The 20,529-nt window shown below is 39.6% G+C and overlaps 1 long non-coding RNA gene across 1 annotated transcript; it reads left to right on the top strand.

Moving 5' to 3' along the window:
- The first annotated feature begins 2,224 nt into the window (after positions 1-2,224).
- Positions 2,225-6,096, top strand: LOC137607515 (uncharacterized). The gene is made up of 3 exons (XR_011037987.1): positions 2,225-2,382; positions 2,829-2,922; positions 5,876-6,096. It is a non-coding gene; the product is annotated as an uncharacterized lncRNA (long non-coding RNA).
- Positions 6,097-20,529: the final 14,433 nt, after the last annotated feature.

Below are 20,529 nucleotides of genomic sequence, written 5' to 3'. Positions count from 1 at the left end.
CAAGAACTTTACTAGAGGGTCTTTTATAGCTAAGTTCCACTTTTCTACCTCACAGGAAAGAGGCCATATAAACGTAGTATCATTACTTCCTGTTCTTCCTCTCTATGTCTTCTTCGTCTTCCCTCAAAATGTTGTGGCATTGTCATGTCTACAGGCTTACGATGATTACAAAATAATTTGAAAATAGAATAAGTATGTCGGGCTTAAGTTGAGGTTTGCTAAATCTGTCAACATGCGACAGCAGCAGAGCAATTTTCATTGTGGCACAAGTGGTTTTGTGGGAAATGTGCACTCTCATTTATCTAAAATACATCCTAAGTTGTGGCTGCCGCTTCATTATTTGCGCAGGCCATGAGGGTTACAATGTGCGTTGTTCCTAAATGAAAAGTGTTTGACTGACTTGTATGCATATGTTTTGAGGAAAGAAGACTGCACAAGACTTTTCTGGCGCTGTGTGTGAGAGGAAGAGATTAAATGTGGGTCTATGTGAGAGAATCAAATGGAGACTAATTCAGAGTGACAGAAAGAAAGATGTTTCTGTTTTCCCACAATACTTTAATCCTTTTGATGTTGAACTATTGTTATTGAAAATGATTGAAGTTAACAGACATGTTACATGTTACAGTGTCCCTATAGCTTGCGAGACACTCCATTGTTTGAGGTCTTTATGCGTTTTTAAAATTGTCTTCGTGTGAGCGGTAAAAAACAAAAACAAAACTCAATTGTAAACTTCTATTCAAATTGCATACATTAAGAAAGACTTTTTTTTTTTTTTTAGATTAGGAGAAAGCTTATGACAGGGTGCCCAGAGAGGAACTGTGGTATTGTATGAGGAAGTCTGGAGTGGCAGAGAAGTATGTTAGAGCGGTGCAGGACATGTATGAGGACTGTAGGACAGTGGTGAGGTGTGCTGTAGGTGTGACAGAGGAGTTCAAGGTGGAGATGGGACTGCATCAGGGATCAGCTCTGAGCCCCTTCTTGTTGCTATGGTGATGGACAGGCTGGCAGACGAGGTTAGACAGGAATCTCCATGGACTATGATGTTTGCAGATGACATTGTGATCTGCAGTGAGAGCAGGGAGCAGGTGGAGGAGAAGCTAGAGAACTAGGTCAGAACACTAGCTTTGATCTTTGACCTATGCAAGTAGGTCAGGAAAAAATTTTGAATTCAGGGATGTGCAGTCTGTGACTGCATTGGTTCTAGTTTTTGTTGCACTTACATTGAACCGTAAAAGACAGAAGACTGCGCTGCAGAAAAGATGATAAGTAGACGTCTTTAATTATTTCACAATTTAAGACTTTTAATTGATTAAATATGACCATGTATGGATTGTATAACTGAAGAATGTAAGGCTCACACACTGAAAAGCAAAAGTAAGAAATGAAGTGATGTTAATGTAGTAATTAGAGTACTGAAACACCCTCCTTGAAAAGATGCATATATTTCAATGTATTAATATATAAGTTAAGATAACTTTAATCCCAAAAGAAATTCTCATGTTAATCATTGAATTCAGGGTTTTACCTCTCCACTGTGAGTTCCCATGCATGTTAGCTGATGGAGAACGCATACCTTCAGAAGGCTGCTAAACTATTCCTGGGGCCGCATCTTGATCCACATCTGCCTCAAACTCCAAACAGCTCTTGTTCAGTCCATTAACAACTAATTAAGATATTGCAATGTCAAACAAGCAACCTGATGAGTGAGCACTGAGAGACCTCATCTCTTATCAGACACCCGGTACATACCACACATTCCATGATGTCACCATAATAATGTTGTTTTACTCAAATCAACAAGAAGAATTAAGTAATACTGTACTACATACAGCAAAACAATCCTAGCAACCTGCTATTTTATGTGCTTATCACCAATAGTTCATGAGTTATTGAAAATATGTGAATGGATCTAAATACAGAACATATTATAATCTTTCAGAACCAGATTATGGTCCAAATTGAACATCATGGGTTGTCCAGGTTTGAGGTTTTTTTTTTTCTTTTCTTTTTTTTTTTAAAATTTGACTGGGCCTGTCATTATTATTTCCAACCATGAAAAAAGTGTGTGTATAGTTATCATTTGCTAAAAGGTGTTTACATTTTTTTGGGACACCCTGTATACACTACATCTACTACCGTATTTCTTCTACCATGCACACGATCGTATATGCGCTTTCCTGCGCAGTTTGTACCTCACACATGCGCTATTCTGCGCAGCACGCACCCTCTTGAACCACCGACGTCCCACAACTCCTGCGCGTGAGCCATTCGTTAGCAAACAGCAACAAGAGCGGCGTCGTAGCAAAATGTCAGAGAAGAAACAGACCGTGGACTTGGGCTTACTAGAGGAAGATGATGAGTTTGAAGAATTCCCCGCCGAAGGTAAATAGTGGAGATGATCTTCGTGCTCTTGTTTTCAATTTATGGTTGGTCTGTAACGGTAATGACTTGTTTTAATCAGGGCCTCGCAGCGGTGACTCAGCTAGGTTAGCCACATAGCATCGCTAGCATTAGCTAGCAAACATACTACACTGGATACAGACTATTCGAGCATTCTGTATTTACCATATTCAAGTTAAAGATAGTAGACTCACGGATAATTTAGGTCTTTTTTTAAGGTTCATACTGGATAACCCAGCGGTAGCTTTAATTGCTCGTGCAGCGTAAGTTGTATTTTGTTTGAATGAGAGCAAACGGAGATTAACAGTACTGTTAATGCTGAACTCTGCCTAATCCGCCATCAATATAAAATCTGAGTTAAGATGGGAAGTTTGATGTTCAATCAACTACTTTTAATGTTTAGTAATGTAACATCGTTCATTCTGTAGACTGGACGGGCCTCGATGAGGATGAAGATGCTCATGTTTGGGAAGACAATTGGGACGATGATAACGTAGAGGATGATTTCTCAAATCAGCTGAGGTAATGTGAATTCCACTGAAGACATAACTTCAACCACCGCTTTGTTTTCTTGTGGTAAGACGTTAACAGAGTTGTGAGTGGTTGCAAAAAGCGATTTATGGTTTGCAGTTGTTGAGGTCACATTTGCAAGCAATCACTTTGCCTAGACCTTACATTCACACATAACTTATTTTACACGTACTAACTCATGTCAACGAACACCTGCAAATGCTTCCTTTAGTGATACGTAAGTGAACTGCCCTATAGTAATCTGTGATGGGGTAATATACATAATGATTGAAACATTAAGGTCCTACTTTAGGTCCTTTTACTTTGAAACAACAGCCACAATATTGAAAAAAAAGAAGAAGACATTTGAGCATTTCTTCACTGTAACGTATTTCAATGTGAAAAGTTGCACCAAATTGGTATCTAAAAGCCAAAGAAATACAGATATATATGAAAAATCTGAAAAGATATCCAATATGCAAATGACAAAATAATAATAATAATAGTACAGTAGTAATAATAATAATAAATAGAGCACAACTTGAAAACATGCTCATCAAACTGCAGTATTTTATAGATAGTCATTCATGGAGAATTAGAAACAAGTTATTTACCTTTGTGTTAAGCAGCGAAGGTGATTTATCTTATTAGACAGGTTTTGATTATTCAGCACGCACACATTGCAGTAGTAATCATAAAAAATATCTTGTGCAACCTTAAGTTGAAATATTGCTGTAAGGTCATAAAGATACAACATCAAATTAGCATGCTACATATTGAATATTTTTCAATTCATGATGCCAAGATTACTGTTAGTTATTTTTGAGCTATTGTGCCACTTCTTTTGAACAGTTTATGTTGCTAGCTGTTGTAAAGGTACGCATATTTCACTGCTGAAATAATGTCACAAAAACATAAATCTAGAAAGCAGAGACAGTATAACCTCTGCCAGCACCACAATGTTAGAACTCTAATGCAAAACATACCAGTTAGAAAGGCAGTAGTAGTTCCTGCTCATGCGAAATCCCCCTTTTAATATGTTTTTATAATTGGTGTGCGCTAGGGTGGTATGTTAGCGCAGTGGGTAGTGCTGTTGCCTCATAGCAAGAATGTTCGATGTTGAAGTCCTATCTGCACAGAGTTTGTATGTTCTCCTCATGTCTGTGTGGGTTCTCTCTGGGCTCTCTGGCTTCTTCCCACCTCTAGAAACATTCACTTCACATGAATTATTCGGTTCTAAAATTGTCCATAGGGTTGAGTGTGTGCGTGAGTGGTTGTTCGCAGCCCCAAACGCGTCACCAGTGCATCGTGGGGCCACATGATAGACAAATAGCCACTGATAAACACACTCATACCTACGATCAATTTATATTGATAATTTCACCTAAATCATATCTAGTTGGAGGTCAGAGAAAGTGGTAGAAATTGTAGATAATCCACACAGACACAGGAACTGGACGTGGAATCTTCTTGCTGTGAGGAGACAATGCTACCCACTGTGCCAATGTGTTGACCGCTTTTGTGTCATCACACCAAATTTTTCACAATTAATGTGTAATATTGTTTGTGTTATAATAAGAATAATGAATGAATGAATGAATAAATAATGTGACAGAAATTACCCAGAACAAAATGAAAAATTGCTGTTATTGTGTAATCATAGAATATGCATTATCTCCTAGGTTATGTCACCATTTTATTCTCTGACAAAGAACTGGACAATATTTGTGATTGTGAATTGTTGCATCACTGAACCCAGAGCATGCACTGTGGTCATGTCACCATGACGACATCTCCTAACTCCTGCCAGCTTCAGTAATGCTATTTTGAAACTTACTTCCAGTATTTGTAATAAGTATTAATGATCAGTAGTTGGAACTGTCAACAAAAAATTCTCACTGTAGAAACTTAGTTCCAAATTTTCTTTATGAATCCATTTTAATCACTTTGAATCTGTGTTCTCTCAACTAAGTCTTAGTCACCCAGTGCGTATTGCCACATTTCAAATATATATCCAGTTGCACGTAGTGGTAGTAACATCATGAGTTGTACTTCCCTGAGGATTCTTAATTTGATAGGCTAATTATTTTTTGCGACATTCAAAAAATGTTATCCAAAAAGGATTATTTCACAATGTTGAACTGGAAGATACCATACTCCACATCTGTATCTGGATCCACCTCAAATTAAAGTCAGCACCTCTACTCAAGATACTGTTAAATTAAAATGGAAAATTTGTTAAAAGCAGACTGTGTGCAAAAAATAAACAAAAAACACCAATATGATTCATGCCATTACCTCCAACTCTCATTGTTGGAGAAAGTTATAAAGACAAACAGCCGCTACTTCTCTCTGCTCTCATCCCGCATCCATTGATGACAGGAAGTGAAACATGAGGTCAATATTTTTCTCAATGAACGAAAAAAAGCCTGGTATTAACCGGTTTACAATTCTTTTCTGTTCCCATTCTGTTCTGGAACATTAAAACATATTAAGTTTTCGTTTTCGTTTTCGTTCCTGCCAAAATACCAAAAGTTTCTGGTTTTCGTTCCATGAACCGGTTCAAAGCCCCGCTTGTTTTACACAGTAAAAGATTGGTCCCACTTTCAAGACTCACTCATACTTATTGAATAATCAATAACTATTGGTAAATGAGTACCGGTCTTTTTTATTTGAGCGCACTTTAGATAGCAATATGTAATTTTGTCGTATTTAGACCAATTATAATAGCTCTGCTGTTAAGCTATTTTTGTAAAGATATCATTATATGAAAGGGCAAAGCGGCCCTATACATAATCATCAAATCCATAGTTGCATGCATTATGCAATACATTTATATATATTTTTCACTCCCGCCTCTAAATGGTTCTTTACAATCAATAGCAGAGGGTACTTATGCCTCAACCACCCACCTGTAATCATCTGCACTGACTTGATCTTTCTATTTTCCTTTTCTTCCTTCCAGAGCTGAGCTGGAAAAACACGGTTACAAGATGGAGACGTCATAACAGCAGAGACTTTCAGAATTCATTAAAATTGGATATTGACATGTACATTTAAGCACTGCTGGCTGACCTACAACAACCAACCAAGAAAGACGGATGTTCCTTTGTTTTGTATTGATGGAATTAAAATGTTTGGAAGAAAAACAGTTCTATTTGTGCTTTTTCACTGAACAATAATACTGCAATCATTAGACTGCATATATAGAAAATAAAGTTGTTTACAGACTATGTTTGAGTTTATTCCACCTTTTACTGTGGTTTGGGATCTTAGTAATATTTAGTCTGATGGCTGGTGCAGGTCATCTAATCACAAGAAACTGTAATTCATTTTTCAGCAATTGTAGAGGCATTTCTAATTTTTAAAAAGGTCAATTCATATTTGCATTCATACATTGAATTTATGCAACAAAAAACATTGGATAAATATAGCTGACATCTCAGTGGTCAGAACCAAATTCAGTCTTTTTGTGTTTATGCAGTCCCTTGATGGTTTTTCATTTTTATTCCATCTTTGGAGGAAGATGACTGACTTTGGCTAAAATGTTTACAAATGACTGTCTTTGTAAGAGCTGTTGATCTCCTCGGAGACTCCTGCCATGTCAACCCAATCTACCTGTAATGGATGGCTTGTTTTTGACCTTTGACACATTCTGCATTTATTTTGAGCTACATGAATTGTATTACTCAAGAAGGGCAAGGGGAGGTGGGGATGTACATAGGCAGTGGAAGTACACACAATGCAAACCATTTTGTTTGTGCTACACGCTACACACAGAGGCACTGTGCTGTATAACAGCTCCCTCGCAGCCCCACAGCTCTGGGCCGAGCCCTGAAGGAGAGATTATCCACTGCCGTGTTTGTCAGAGACAGGGAGGGGGTCTCAGCATGGGGCCTCCCAGCCTGCCTTGCCTAGACCTGCCCCTACTGCCAGCCAGGCCCTTCTCTTCCGCTTGGCGCAGCAGGGAATCTCGTACTGAACCAGAGGCCAATTTATCCTTGCCACACTCCCCTGACAAAATGATTTCTCTCTGTGTTTTGTCCGCTCTCAGTCCCAGGGTCCTAATGAGATGAAATGGATGCCAGTAAGACCAAGGCTGCAAGAGCAGCTTTCATCCTGACATTATCTTCTGCCTCTTGAGGAGGAAAGTAACCTAAATTTACTCAGCTACAGCATTTGTGTTGATTTTTTTTTTGTACATAAGTAAAAACTTGTAACTTTGGCATGAAAATGTTTTTCAAACCACTAGATTTGATTTATGATGTGTTTTGTCATTAGTTTTTTAATTACACTTGTTCCATTAAAAAAAAACTAAGATACCTAGCAAAAGTTAAAGTTTAAGAATTGTTTTGTTTCCAATTGTCGTTACTACGTATCTGAAAAATATTACAAATGTTGGTGAGGACTTAGCGTGTTATAACATTTTAAAACGTAAAAATGTTGTCTGTTACACAGTAAAGCTCATGCCTGAATTCAATTTTGGCCTCAGTCAGAATATTCTTTCCACCACAGCCAGTGGGTGTCTATCCCTGCCATTTTATTTCCTCTTGAATGTGACTCATCAGCAGCATTTTCTGTTTATATTTGGAAAAAATCTGTTTGTTACTCGAAGATTTTGGCACTAAAGTCTGGAAAAGCTGTAAGTCGAAGCGTGTCAGCTCAGGTCAGGCATTTAAATGCTGGCAACTGAAAGCATTCTGACAACCATCTGACAGTCTGGGTCTCTCAGGGAAATACAAAATCCACATTCACGACCAGTTATTATCCCAATCAGCTCCGTATCACCCCAGCTCTCTGGTGTGTGTGCAGCTCATATTACAATAGAAAGACAATGCTATTGTGGCCGCAGATATGTGAAAGAACAAAAAATGTTCAAAAACAAATTTTGTTGGAAAGTGCAGTAAGCAATGTCTCATGTTCTTGAAAGTGGGATTCATACGTACAGTACTTGAAATGCTGATCTGTTTACAACCGTGAAACTAAGGATCCTGGACCTGTTGATTATTCTGAGGGGTGTGAAGTCAGTGAAGTGAGAGAATTGGAAAGTGAGCAACAGAAGAGGACCTGCAACCATTTTTTTGTTAGTGCTGGAAGCATGAGATAGGTCCTTTGTGTTTTTAATGGGCACTCAATACTCGACACCACAGAGATTGACACTCTTTTTCTTCTTTGATGACATTTAATCAAGATTTATTTTTGCACAAGTCTTTTTGTTGTTCTTTGTGGCCCACTTGTCTGAGAATGCTCACAGTGTCTGGGACTGACATAAAGATCCAAATAACTCATCTTAGTGCAAAAAACATTTGTTTGCATTTTTAAGTTTAAGAAATCCCCCCGCACACAAATGGACTTATTTAGTGGTGCAAAAGTTTACTTCTTTTAAACTACTAGTGATGTTTGGATCACTCTTTGGGAAACATTGAGTACTGCAAAATTTTGTTAACTGCTTCTCAAAGCCTTGCCTGTTGAAGAAGCATTTCCTTATTTGCAAATTGTTTTCCCTCAATTCTGAGACCACATGACATCATGCGAGAGAGCAGCCAATAGAACCGTGGCCAGGACAGTTTCAACACACTTCATGTTGTGAGATGGCAGATCCATTGTTCTCAAAGCACAAGCCTTGTGGGCGAGAGTCCCCGCTGCGTCTGCACTGAGGAAACATACCAGTCTCACTGCTTATATTTTCCTCTCCCTTCTGCAGACACTGGAGACTACTGTGACTGCTCCAGCTCGCTCCCCTACACTGCAGGCCCTGCTCTTCTCCCCTCGCCGCTGAGCCAAAGAGAAGATCAAGCCTCCCCTGCACAGCTAGGAAGCTTGCAGCTGCTACTATAATAGCTGTAATTGCTTGGTTCTTTTGTTGAGCTGAAATTAGCGGCGATGCTACAATACTACTACCCCCCCCCCCCCAAAAAAAAAAAACCTGATGGAAGATGGAAGGCAGAGAGTTAAAAAAAAAAAAAAGACTTGGCTCTGGGTGTGTTCACCAATGAGCCTGCCAACCCACTGCCAAACGGCCCACACCTGCATGCTCGCGCCCCCACTAAAGTAAACACAGATAATAAGGTATAATTACTTTAGAAATAATAATGAGGAGCAACCCTTCAGACCCCCTTAGTCCCGGTGACAAAGGGCTGCCTGTTTATTGTACGGGGTGAAGCAGCCCCCAAAGGACGCTGGCGAATGCCCGATCAAAAACCTGAGGGTCCTGTAAGAGACAGCCATCAACGTCAAGGAGGACTTTGGCTTTTATGTCACGTCTAGCCTAACTGCCTCAATTAGCCAGGATGGACTGACCACAGGCTTATTTTCTCACTGCATTCATTTTCATCAAAACAAAATTGTATTATATGATTCTTTTAATCCTCTTTCTATGGGATCAGAAGAAAAAAAAAAGAATATGTACCATCTAATAATATTAGAATAATATTTTCTATGTAAAATATGAGTCATGACTCATATTACCTGTGAATGTGAAGTATGAGTAAGACAAAGAAGTGAAATGTGAGCATAACATTTATGCTAATGTGCAAAAAAATGTGAATTATGCAATGAATGCCACAACAAAGAACCCATTCTCATGGATAGAAAGTAATAATGCATTTATAAGGGACAATAGATATTTTCCTAAAACAGATGAAACAGAGATGATAGCATTTAAAACAGGGCCAGATATAATGAATAACGTGCAGCGCAGAGTAATACAGAATTTTTGATGTACTCTTCTATCCTTGTTACATGAAGGACTACAATGAATACAGTATAATCGTGTGGCGCTCAAGTCAAAAATGCAACATTCTGAGAAATATTTAATGTAAAGCCTTATAGAGAAATACCCTACCCTAGCTTAGTTTAGCATAAAGAAAAGAAATAGATAAAAAAAATATAGTAGCCAGCTTTTTTTTTTTTTTATTAGCTTTTTTTGCGACAGTGGACAAAACGGTTTAGACAATGGATGGATGGATGGATTTTTTTTTTTTTTACATTTGATGGAAACAGCTTGTTGTTGACCATTTTTTTCTTGCTGTGATAATAAAATAAATAGTTTTAGCGGCAGCATTAACTTAAATCTAAAAAGATTCAATGATACCAGTCTACAGTATTTTTAGATTGTCTAAATATAGCTTCAATTGTCTTCCTCCAAATGAGTTGGTTTTTATTAACTTTTGTTTACTATAAATTAGCTTGTAGACATGGCTGCAGTGCAGACCCGACTCTATAACTGCAGACTCAGCACACATAGTTCCAATCTTAAACCACTAAAAAGTACAATTGCCAGTCATCTCAAAAATAGCACATATTGAGACAACTATTTCATCTTAAGAAATCCAAAGAAGTCTTGACTATGAAACTACAGTGAGTATCAATAACAACACTTTGACCAGACTTTCAAAGTTGTTGTCATGTGGAACTTAAATAGCCATGAAAATACCTAGTTACACATAGCTAACAGATACAATATCTGGGTTATATTTCACGCTTCGCTCCAAAACCTCTGAGAGTTTTTATGAGAATCATTACAGCTCAATTGAAAATGGGGATAAACTCATTGGAGCATGCGAACATGACACTGCTAGTCGAGACGGTACAGGATCAGACCACCGCTTCACTGTCACTTAAACACATCCAGATTTTAAAACAATCTGACATGTTGGCATACAGAAAAAACGGATGGGTATGTTTCAGTTTAACGCTATCCCTGGTGGTTGAATCACTATGAAAACACAGGACTGGTTTGATGTCAGGACAGATTATGAGTGCTTTGTTTCAGCGGTGCACTTTATGACAAGATCCATCTCGTAGGTATTCAACAGATATAAGCCTCACAGTGTGTATGATTTCACAAACATTAAAAAGAGTGCAGAGAATGAGTGTGGTCTAAAATCCACGCATAGTCAAAGTAGCTCACAAGGCAAGAAGGTTCTGAGTTCAAATCTGGACCTGGGACTTTTTGTGAGGAAATTGTTCTTGGTCTTCCAGCATGTCCACATGCATGTATGTAGCGAACTGGTTATTCTAAGGCGTCCATGAATATCAGTGAAAACGGTTATTTTATTCTCGGTGGTAAGCCGGTGACCTATCCGGGGTGTCCCCTGCCTCTCTCCTCCGTCTGACGGCGTAGGCTCCAGCCTAACGTGATCCTGCAAGGATAAGCGGTTGTAGAGAAGAGATTGACAGTCACAACCAAGGAAGGAAGAGAACTAGAATTTAAAACGATGAAAAAAACAGAAATAAACTTCACACACTGTAGGCCGCTATACTGATAGAACGTTTACACACCTCAGTCCGACTGAGAGGCAAAACCTCCTGCAACTTCCTACGTTTTGCAGAAACCCTGAAACCAGGAGTGGAACTCTTTTTAAATGTTTCAGCTTTCATGACATGAATGTGTCAGCTTCTGATGCTTATGGAACAAAACAAAAAAAGTAAAATAAATAAATAAATAAATAAAAGAAATGGTGCAGCTTTCTAACAGAGAAAATTGCTTCACTTACAGTGAACTTCTTGTCAGTTTTGAGGAGGTTTTTGGACGATCAGTTATTAATATTAATTAGCTTACTTGTTCCTTAACTTGTGACAGCCTGTAGAAAGGAAACTATTTCTTTTAAATTTATTTGTACGGGCATCATGTCTTCCCACAGTTTTGGTAGCTGCTTTTTGTTGTCTTTGACTCTGATCCCTAAGTCACATTCTAGTACTCAGGTAAAATTAGCTCAGTAAGAAATGAGAATATACTGCTGAGAGTTTCACTGTGCCTTTGATTCTTGAGTGAGGTATCAAAATTAATTCTTGTTTCGTATTGCAGCATTTATTCCGGAATCTACGATCAATAAGCAACATAAAACATAAAATTCTAATCTTCCAAACTTCTACAATTTTCTTAAAATCAGCTGCTCTTTAGTAAATGCTCTTTAAAAAATGTACACATGATATATAAAATCCTTTAAAAATTGCATTACTTATATCCAGGCCAATTACAGTCTACTTCTGCCTACACTGAGAAATAACAGAAATAGCATACATCACTGAAGTAGATCACCGAGAAAATGTTTTGGAATTATTTAACACAAATCTTAGAGCCCAGTAGTTTTATCAACACAAAAGGGGGATAATAACTGCAGTGATTAAGAGTTTAACGTAAAGTGAATCAGTGTGCGTGACTCATCCACATGCCATCATTAAACCACAGTGTGCATCCAAGCCAAACAGTCCTGCAAGGATGGCAGCGTGTTTTTAACGGTGACGTCTGCGCCAACAACAACCCCTGCTGTGCTTCCTTCCTGAACAACCAATACCTGGCAATTAGGGAATTTGTTTTCTATTTTTATTCCCAGATTTTACCCCCATCGCTCTTCAGACCTCCGGGGCTTCAACGTGCGAGACCAGTAGTCCACCTGTCCTACTTCACTTGAAAGCATCTGACGGCAAAGGAAGATAAATTAACAGGGGGGACAATTTAGACACCGAAGTGGCTTTTTCCGCCAGAGCAATAAAGCACACTTGATGTTATTATCATCTTTGGTGAATTATCAGGCCTCTGATTATTGTAATTAATCAATCATCCGGCTCACTCATGCACTGCCATGAAACGCAGCACCGTTGTAGATCAACCCGAGCAGCGTTGACCTGAATTTGAAGCAACAGCTCCTGCTTCTTTCAGAGGGATCGATTAATTCTGTGCGGTTAATTACATGTGGCGGTATCTGAATCTCGCCTGCACAAAGCAGGGAAACGTTTTGCAGGAAGAAGTCGATCAAAGACCTTTAACATTTCACAATCCTATTCAAGTGAACATAAAAAAGGTTGCAAGTAGGACAAATCATGCCTTCAGCAGGCATCAATCATTTTCACCGCATTCAACCAAAAAAACCTCAACATTCCGCTGTGTGGCGGAGCTCAAAACAATTGCATGTGTTTAAAAAGAGACTTCAATGACAGACAAACTCATAAAATAGGACATAACATTCTCTCATGCTCTCATACTGTCGAGGGCTTTCATCACTTTCTCGCTCTCTTTGTCTCTCTCACACACGCACATCTACAAGACTGGGTGGGAGGCCTTTTTGGGCCGGCCTCAGCCAACTGGTCCCAGTCCCAACAAGGAAACAATTAATCATGTGTGAGCGTCTGTCTGAGTGTCTGCTCTCTGGACAACAACAACACTCAGCCATCTATCTCCCCCTCCGGGCAAAGACAGCCGAGCCAGCACACCACGCAGGCATGCACTCTCTCATCCTCTCACACACGCACTCACACGCACTTACTCACTCACAGATGTGGAGCAACAATAAAAAACGCACGTATTTCCAAATAGTCGAATGTACGAGAAAGGTACGTATGTATGAATAAACACTTGAATAACACAGGGTCATGCTCGGCAGCAGATGTGAATGACTTTTTTTTAGGGGGGGGGTGAGCGGCACACACACACGGACGTATGGATGCGAGTGCACGCACACACACACACACATTTTAAGGTGCTTGCTGTTTTGTCATCCTAATCACATTGGTGTCAACACTTCCTAATGCCCGTGATAACATATGGGCTACATGTTCCTGGCTTACTACAAATCCCAGTGATCAAAGACAGACGAAAACAACTCAGTTTTCTCCCATAATTAATTTGACTCTGATACCTTTTACCATGACTGCCTTTGATGCTTCAGTCCATGTTTGCTGCTTATTACCCCAAAACAGAATGGAAATGTCTGAGGTATTTTTCTTGCACTCTTCTGCAATGAGGAAGCAAAGTTGAGTTGACAGTCATTTCATTTCAGGAAATTTAGTCCTCCCTAATTTAACTCTTGGTCTTCCGACATGGCAAGGCAGGTTAGGAGTGAGCTAAAACAGGCAAGACGTAGTGAAATGAAATCGGAAATTTGTCGTTTATTCCCCCCATTGCTGCATCTAGCTCAGACAGGGTGTGGTTTGTGTGCGTGTCTGTGTGAGTGCGTGTTCATCCGATGCTGGTTGCAAAGTGTGCACTTGCACGAATTGGGGGGTAAGCGGGCATGATGTGTACGTGTTAGGTGTATGTCCAACTTGGCAATAAAAGACCCTTAAACCTCAAGTGGAGCAAACAAAGGGGCCAATGTGTGTTTCAGGATGGGGCATCTGGATGGCATCAGGAGAGCCTGGCAGATTGGTAGTGACACAGGTTACTCCTGAGGTCCCTGGTGAGAGGCACGTAGCTGCAGACTGCAGTGGAAACCCAGCTTTGAAGCACCAGTGAAGAACGCATCTGCATTCCAATGTTTTCGTGAAGCCAGTTTTACTTTTTTTTTTCTTTTCATTACACCACCCACCTCTGGTTGGGGATTGGGTTACCATTTGCAGGTGGACCGCTGTTAAGAGCTAGTTTTGAAATGACAACCTAGTGAAGATTAGTTCAGAGAGTCAGGATTAGTTCACAGTCAGGATATTCATAAACAGATCATTTTTCATTGCCGTTGTTGAATGAAAAGCTCCTGATACACAATATATGAATATTAATATCTGATGCATAACTCAGTGACTGAATCAATCAATACATCAACTTTTATTTGTATAGTGCTTAATCACATCAGCAAACATTTCAAAGCGTTTTTACAAAAAGAGAACTCCGATAGAACCCTCCGGAGCAAGCATAAGCGACAGCGACAGGAAAAAACTCCCTGGTTGAGGAAGAAACTCCGGGCAGGACCTGAACTCTGGAGGGTGGCCATCCATCTCGTTCGGTTGGGTGGAAAAGAAATATTGTTGAAATAGAATTGCAAGCATTATTCCGAAGAACACTGTTGACATCCGTGTCACCCAGCCACGAATTATATATGAATCTGATTTAGAACCACATACATGAAGGGACTGAGCTCTAATTTGACAAAATCGTATGTTCACATTTGTACCGGAAATACAGATGTCTGTCATATTAAAGCTAAATTAAATTGCATGAATGTAGCCAATGCATCTGCTGACTGACACCTCATATTATCTTATAGATTTTAGGGCACCATTCATCTTCTCTTCAAACTTTCAGCAAGATCTCCAGTCTTCCTGAGACAAGTATAATTCCTTTTCTACTGGTGAGCACGAGTAGAATGACAGCTTACAGCATCTTGCATCAAATGGCCTGTCACCATCAACAGCTATCCCACATTTAAAAATATCTTTCTAAAACATTTAATCACACGCTTTATGTTACATTCTAAAACTTCCTGCTCCAAGTTGAACTTCAATTAAGTCATTTGAACAAATCCGACCATCACTCCCTGCTTTTCCCTCAATCCAGGTGGCAGCTTGACAGGAAGAGGAACAGGAAAGGACTTAAAGATTTTCTGCTGCTCTTGTTCTTCTTCAAAGACGAATGCCCCTCTGATAATTTCCCACAATTCTTCTTGCGTGGAGGCCTCTGTGATCAGTGGTTATGAGAAAGCGCAGGAATCTGACAGATAACTGCCTCAACCTGGAGCAGAAATAAATAGGTGTACCTCCTTTTTCTGTCTACCATCTACTCCCCCCCACCTTCATCTCCCCTCCGCCTGCTCGTTCTGCATTTTCAGGAAGCATCTGGGTTCATTTATCCCAGGCTGGAGGACCTCTGTGCCCTCTCAGGTTGCAGGGTCTGAACGTGCTTGAGTGTGACTCCTTGTTGTTGAGGAGAAGAGGAGCACAAGCCTCCCTGCTAGCTCGTCTGGACCATCTCAAAGCTCCCATCAACCCCATTCCCTTATTCGCCCCAGGGCCCATCCCTGTTGCCCCGAAGCATGGTTAATGTAGAGTTTCATCTAAACTGAAAGATGCTAAACAGAGTCATCCAGAAGCTACGGTGCAGACAGCCTGATTTGAGATTGAAGAGAGTTTCATGTCAGGTAATAATAGCAATTCTGCAGTGGAAGTGCATCTGTTGGGCACTTGAGTGCTAACTGTATACATCTGACATGTTTCTGAATGCACATGTTAGCATTAGCACAATTAGACCAGAGGATGTGCACTATAGCCATTATGCATGCGCAAGAAATGCACTCCCACGTCTGAAGACCACAGGTGAAGAGACTGAAAAGAGCGTCCAGCCCCTCTGTTTGATTTAATCTACCGTCCGACCTACACCAAAACGTCAGTCTGGGTTATCAGGCCACACGGATAAATGGAAGCAGAGTGAGTCTGGTTGGTTATTTTAAGTCTGTGAGAAGTTGTTCAAACACCCAGTTATTATGGTGTAAACAAAGGCGGCTTGTCACAAGTTATTACAGATATGGTGTTTACAAGAATGCCACTTTAATGCCGTTGCGTATGATGATTAAGGATGGTTCTTTGACAACTGACCGATTGGAAGAATGAAAGTGGATCACAAGATGGCATTATTTTGTGTTTGGACAGACAGCAGAGATCATGCGAAAACAGTGAACTCTATTATTTTGCAAATGCGCTGCCTATAAGAAAGGGCATAATGGATTTCATGTATCACCGCAAACAATGGTTTTCTTATGGAAGAGGTAGTTGATGATAAAGAACAACGAAAAGGAGACCTGCCAACCTCAAGAAAATATTTTGAGTACCACAGTAGTGTAATTGTAAGGGAGAGTACACAAGCAATCATTATCCGACTCATAGGGACATTGACATATTCAACATATAAATACAATCATAATATCGTGCGGTGAACTGTCTCGATTATAGGAGATATTAACATGTTTGTGGGCATGTGTCAATGATAGCAGCCAGAAACAGAATGTCCTGTAATGCACCAGGTTATATCAAAACATATGTGATAACCTCAGGCTTCAGTCCACCTGCCAACTGTGGTTTCAGAATGGATATCCCCGTATTTATATTTTTACACCCTAAAACTTTTCAGCGAATGACATTCAGTTATGTAATGAAAATGGAAATAATATATTTTGTATATTATAACGTGTGCTGGTGTTATTTATCAATCAAAAACCTAAATGGCTGTCAAGAAGAATCCACCTTAATTTGTTCCCTGTAAGGTAAATTAGTTTTTATACACATAAAGTAGGTACACATGCATACACACACACACACACACACACACACACACACACACACACACACACACACACACACACACACACACACACACAGACACACACACTCACATGGGGCCATGCAGATTGTGGTGAGAGCTAGAGCTCCCTCATGGTGCACCCCAATGAACAACTTATAAGGGATGGTGCCTTGCTCAGGTGCACCTCAGGAGATGAACTGGCACCTATTCACTTCCAGTTTTTGGTCCAAGTGGGCCTTGGACTGGCCCCCCTCCGGTCCCAAGCTCAACACCGAGTGGACTGAGCTACAGCCGCCCCAAGGATTTAAGGATTTTTATGTAATTTCATTCGAATTGTTAATAATATTATACAGATAAGCAAATAAAAATTGTAGCTTATTCATTTGAAATGATGATCTAGCAATATGCTGTTTACCGCATTAAATGTAAAATATATCGATTTTGCAGCACACATAATAACTTTATTCCTGCAGCTCATGTTCTCACTGGTGACTGTTGGCCCAGACATGGTCATGAGTTTTTGCAGCTGTAGTAAATAAAAATTTACAATGAAAATTTATATTGAATCATTTTCAACATATTGACAATATAACTCAGTGTGTTACATGTGACATAATGGCGGGCAAACATTAAATACATGTTAAATATTTAGGTTATCAGATCTGCACTAATATTTTTCAACTAAAATCGCAATTTAACTTAATAAATGTACTTTATTAATGTATGTTTATTACTATTAATGATAAGGAATTTCTTTGTGGGAAATATGTGTTAACTTTTTTAACAACTCATTAACTGCAGGATAGAGTGTGTACATGTATTATATGGTACAAAAATATTTCAGTGCTACTTCTCATTGACCCAAGTTCAATGGAAACCTTATTTCACCATTAATATCTTCCTGAGTTGTGTCCATACTTTAATTCTTTTTTTCTCTTTCTGTCTCATCCCTAAAAAGAGTGGCATCAGAAATAGAGAGACTGACTTTGATGCAAAAAATTTTCAGAATTGTGAAAAATAGGACAAAGCCATTGTCACGAGCGTCCTTTTTTTTTTTTTCTTAGGTCAAAAAATTGAATCTCATTACCATTTCATGAACGTTTTTGGGAATCCATTAGGCATTGCCTGCTTAAAACTGCGATGAGGTTTCACATTCAAGCAGAAAGAAAAGAAAGAAGGGAGAATGTGAATAAAACTTCAACTGGAACATAGCTGTGAAGCTGCTTTTGCTGTTTCAGTCCACTTAAGACGAGGCAGAGAGAAAGATGTGACTGACTGACAGATGATTGTAATAAAAGTAAGAACAAACTGGCTATTTTACTGCGGTAGGGCTATTTGAGAGGGGATTATTAACTTGTCAGCATTTCAACGGAGACACAACTTTTTCTCCTCTAAAATACATCCCCATGCCTCTGTTACTTTTATTAGAAAGTCTTTAAACCTTTTGACCCTGAGGGCCTCCGTTATTGGCTGTTAATAGAGACGTGGTGGTCAGTGGGGAGACCCTAAGTGCCCTATTAATCATTTGTTTAGGGCTCAGGCCTATTTTGGAAGATCTGTGTTTAGTGTGGGGTAAAAATAGGAGGAGGCAGATTGAGACAGCCGTCCGCCACTCATCGCTCAATCTGTCAGGACACGTGGGCCCTCGGGGATGCCGGCAGGAGACCCCTGAAGCCACTGAAGTTCAAAGGTTGCGAGGTTTATCATTATTATTCACTTACTCTGTGGCACTTGATGGACCCACTGCTGCACGGATGCTAAAAATAGATCCTGAACGGCATTTTCCTACTGACGGTGATTCCTAAACTTCTATATTTAAACAGTCAAAGCTACTAGAAACTGTAGCTTACATGTCTCAAGTAAATTTTGCAGTTCATGAATAATGCATGAGCAAAAGCAAATTCTACCACATGCTTACTGCACCAAATGCCACAAGTAAGTGAGTTGTTTGCTGGTGGATCGACAGTGATGGGATATGAAATGTCAAGGGTTCAAATCATTAATCTTGTCAAATATTGTCATATGACAAGGGAAAATACAGGTGTGGAGATTGTATCGGCTGATAAAACATTACTTACAGCCATTTTTCCAATGAGCAATGAACTCAGTGCTGTCAATATTTGCAAGGGATGAGAGGTATGCCCTGGCGAAGGCCATTTTGCAAGGAGCAGAGAGCCTGCTGGGAAAAATACAGTGGTTCATGCTGGGTCTCCGGGAAGCTGAAAAGCCACCAGCAAAAAGCCATGAATTATTTTGAGCACAAAATACATTTTCTTTGAAGACTGTCGGGCCATTAGAGCCCTTTTGCTCCCTTTTAAATTGTTTTTATGCTGTGAGTAATGTTAACCTTTGCTTTTGTAGTCATGAAATTCTCTCAGCACCTTTTTCACTCCTGGCACAAAGCACAGATGGGCTGGGAAAGCAGGAAATAAAGTAAAGGAACCGTTTACTTTGAGGAAAGACTAGGCTTGTAGAAGGAACTATGGCTCTTAGAAACCCACACAGTTATTTCTGTGTTGTCATGTGTAATATAAAATAAAGCTGGGAGTGAATGTTGCAGCAGAAACTTTTAAGTACTTTGCCGTGACACAAGGCCAAAAATCATAACAAAGTAACACCACAAGAAGTACAATTAAGTGCTGTAACACGTGCACGGTTTGGCATTATTGTGGAGAACCTCAGAATGAAGTGGTGCAGTTGTTTACATGATCACTGAGGGTGGATGACATGAGCTTACAGGCCTCTGGGTGCAGGAATGTAATAGAGCCCCATCTCTTTCTAACAGAGTAACCCTCCACATCCTTAGTGGCTTCTTGCATGTTTTCTGTGGTATTTCATGGGTTAAATTTTAACTGTAAAAATTTGATGTTGGTTAAAACATTTCTTGAAGATTCTGCCTCCACATCTGACTCCTCTTCATGCACACAACATGCTCTTTACTGGTTTTAATGTTGTCTTACTGTAGCTTAACTGTGTAGTTGTGTTTAGGCAGGATGATCAAATGTTATTACAGCACAAAGCCTGGTATAAACCGATGCTCCATATATCGAATATGCCAGATTTAGAAGATTGAAAATGGAGGGGGAGCGATATATATTGGGTCATAGGGGTGGAGGCACAGCATTGCCAACGATATGTAGCTATTCTCCATGCTTCTGCATTATCAGTGATGAGGATGTGTGGTCAGATGTGTGGCTTCTTACCTCCCGATCCTATGTATAGGGGTATTCAATTAAGATGGCAACAAGTCCAGTATCAACCTTCAAAACATTCATTCCACTCTTCACCTCTAAATTTGCATTTAAGTCACTTCCAGTCCATAAAATTTATGACAGCCTTAAATTGTGTTTAGCAATCACTTCAGTAAAACATTAGCTTACAAAAGAGATCACATACCCTAAATTATTTCAATATTTTGTGGGGAATATCCACAGTGTTCTCTTAATCCCAGATTTACTTGCAGAGCATTAAAAACCCAATCTGTAGAGATCCAGTCTGCCCACTTTTAGATCAGTTAGCCTCCTGTGAAAATGTGGTGACATTTCTGACCAGAAAAGGATTCTGAACGAGAGGAAGGAGTTGAGCTCCGAAGCTCAACTTGTCAAAAGAAT

This window comes from Antennarius striatus, chromosome 14, assembly GCF_040054535.1.
Source record: "Antennarius striatus isolate MH-2024 chromosome 14, ASM4005453v1, whole genome shotgun sequence".
NCBI classification, from domain to species: Eukaryota; Metazoa; Chordata; class Actinopteri; order Lophiiformes; family Antennariidae; genus Antennarius; species Antennarius striatus.
Note: the sequence above shows the minus strand (reverse complement) of the source record. Positions and strands in the feature narration are given on the sequence as shown.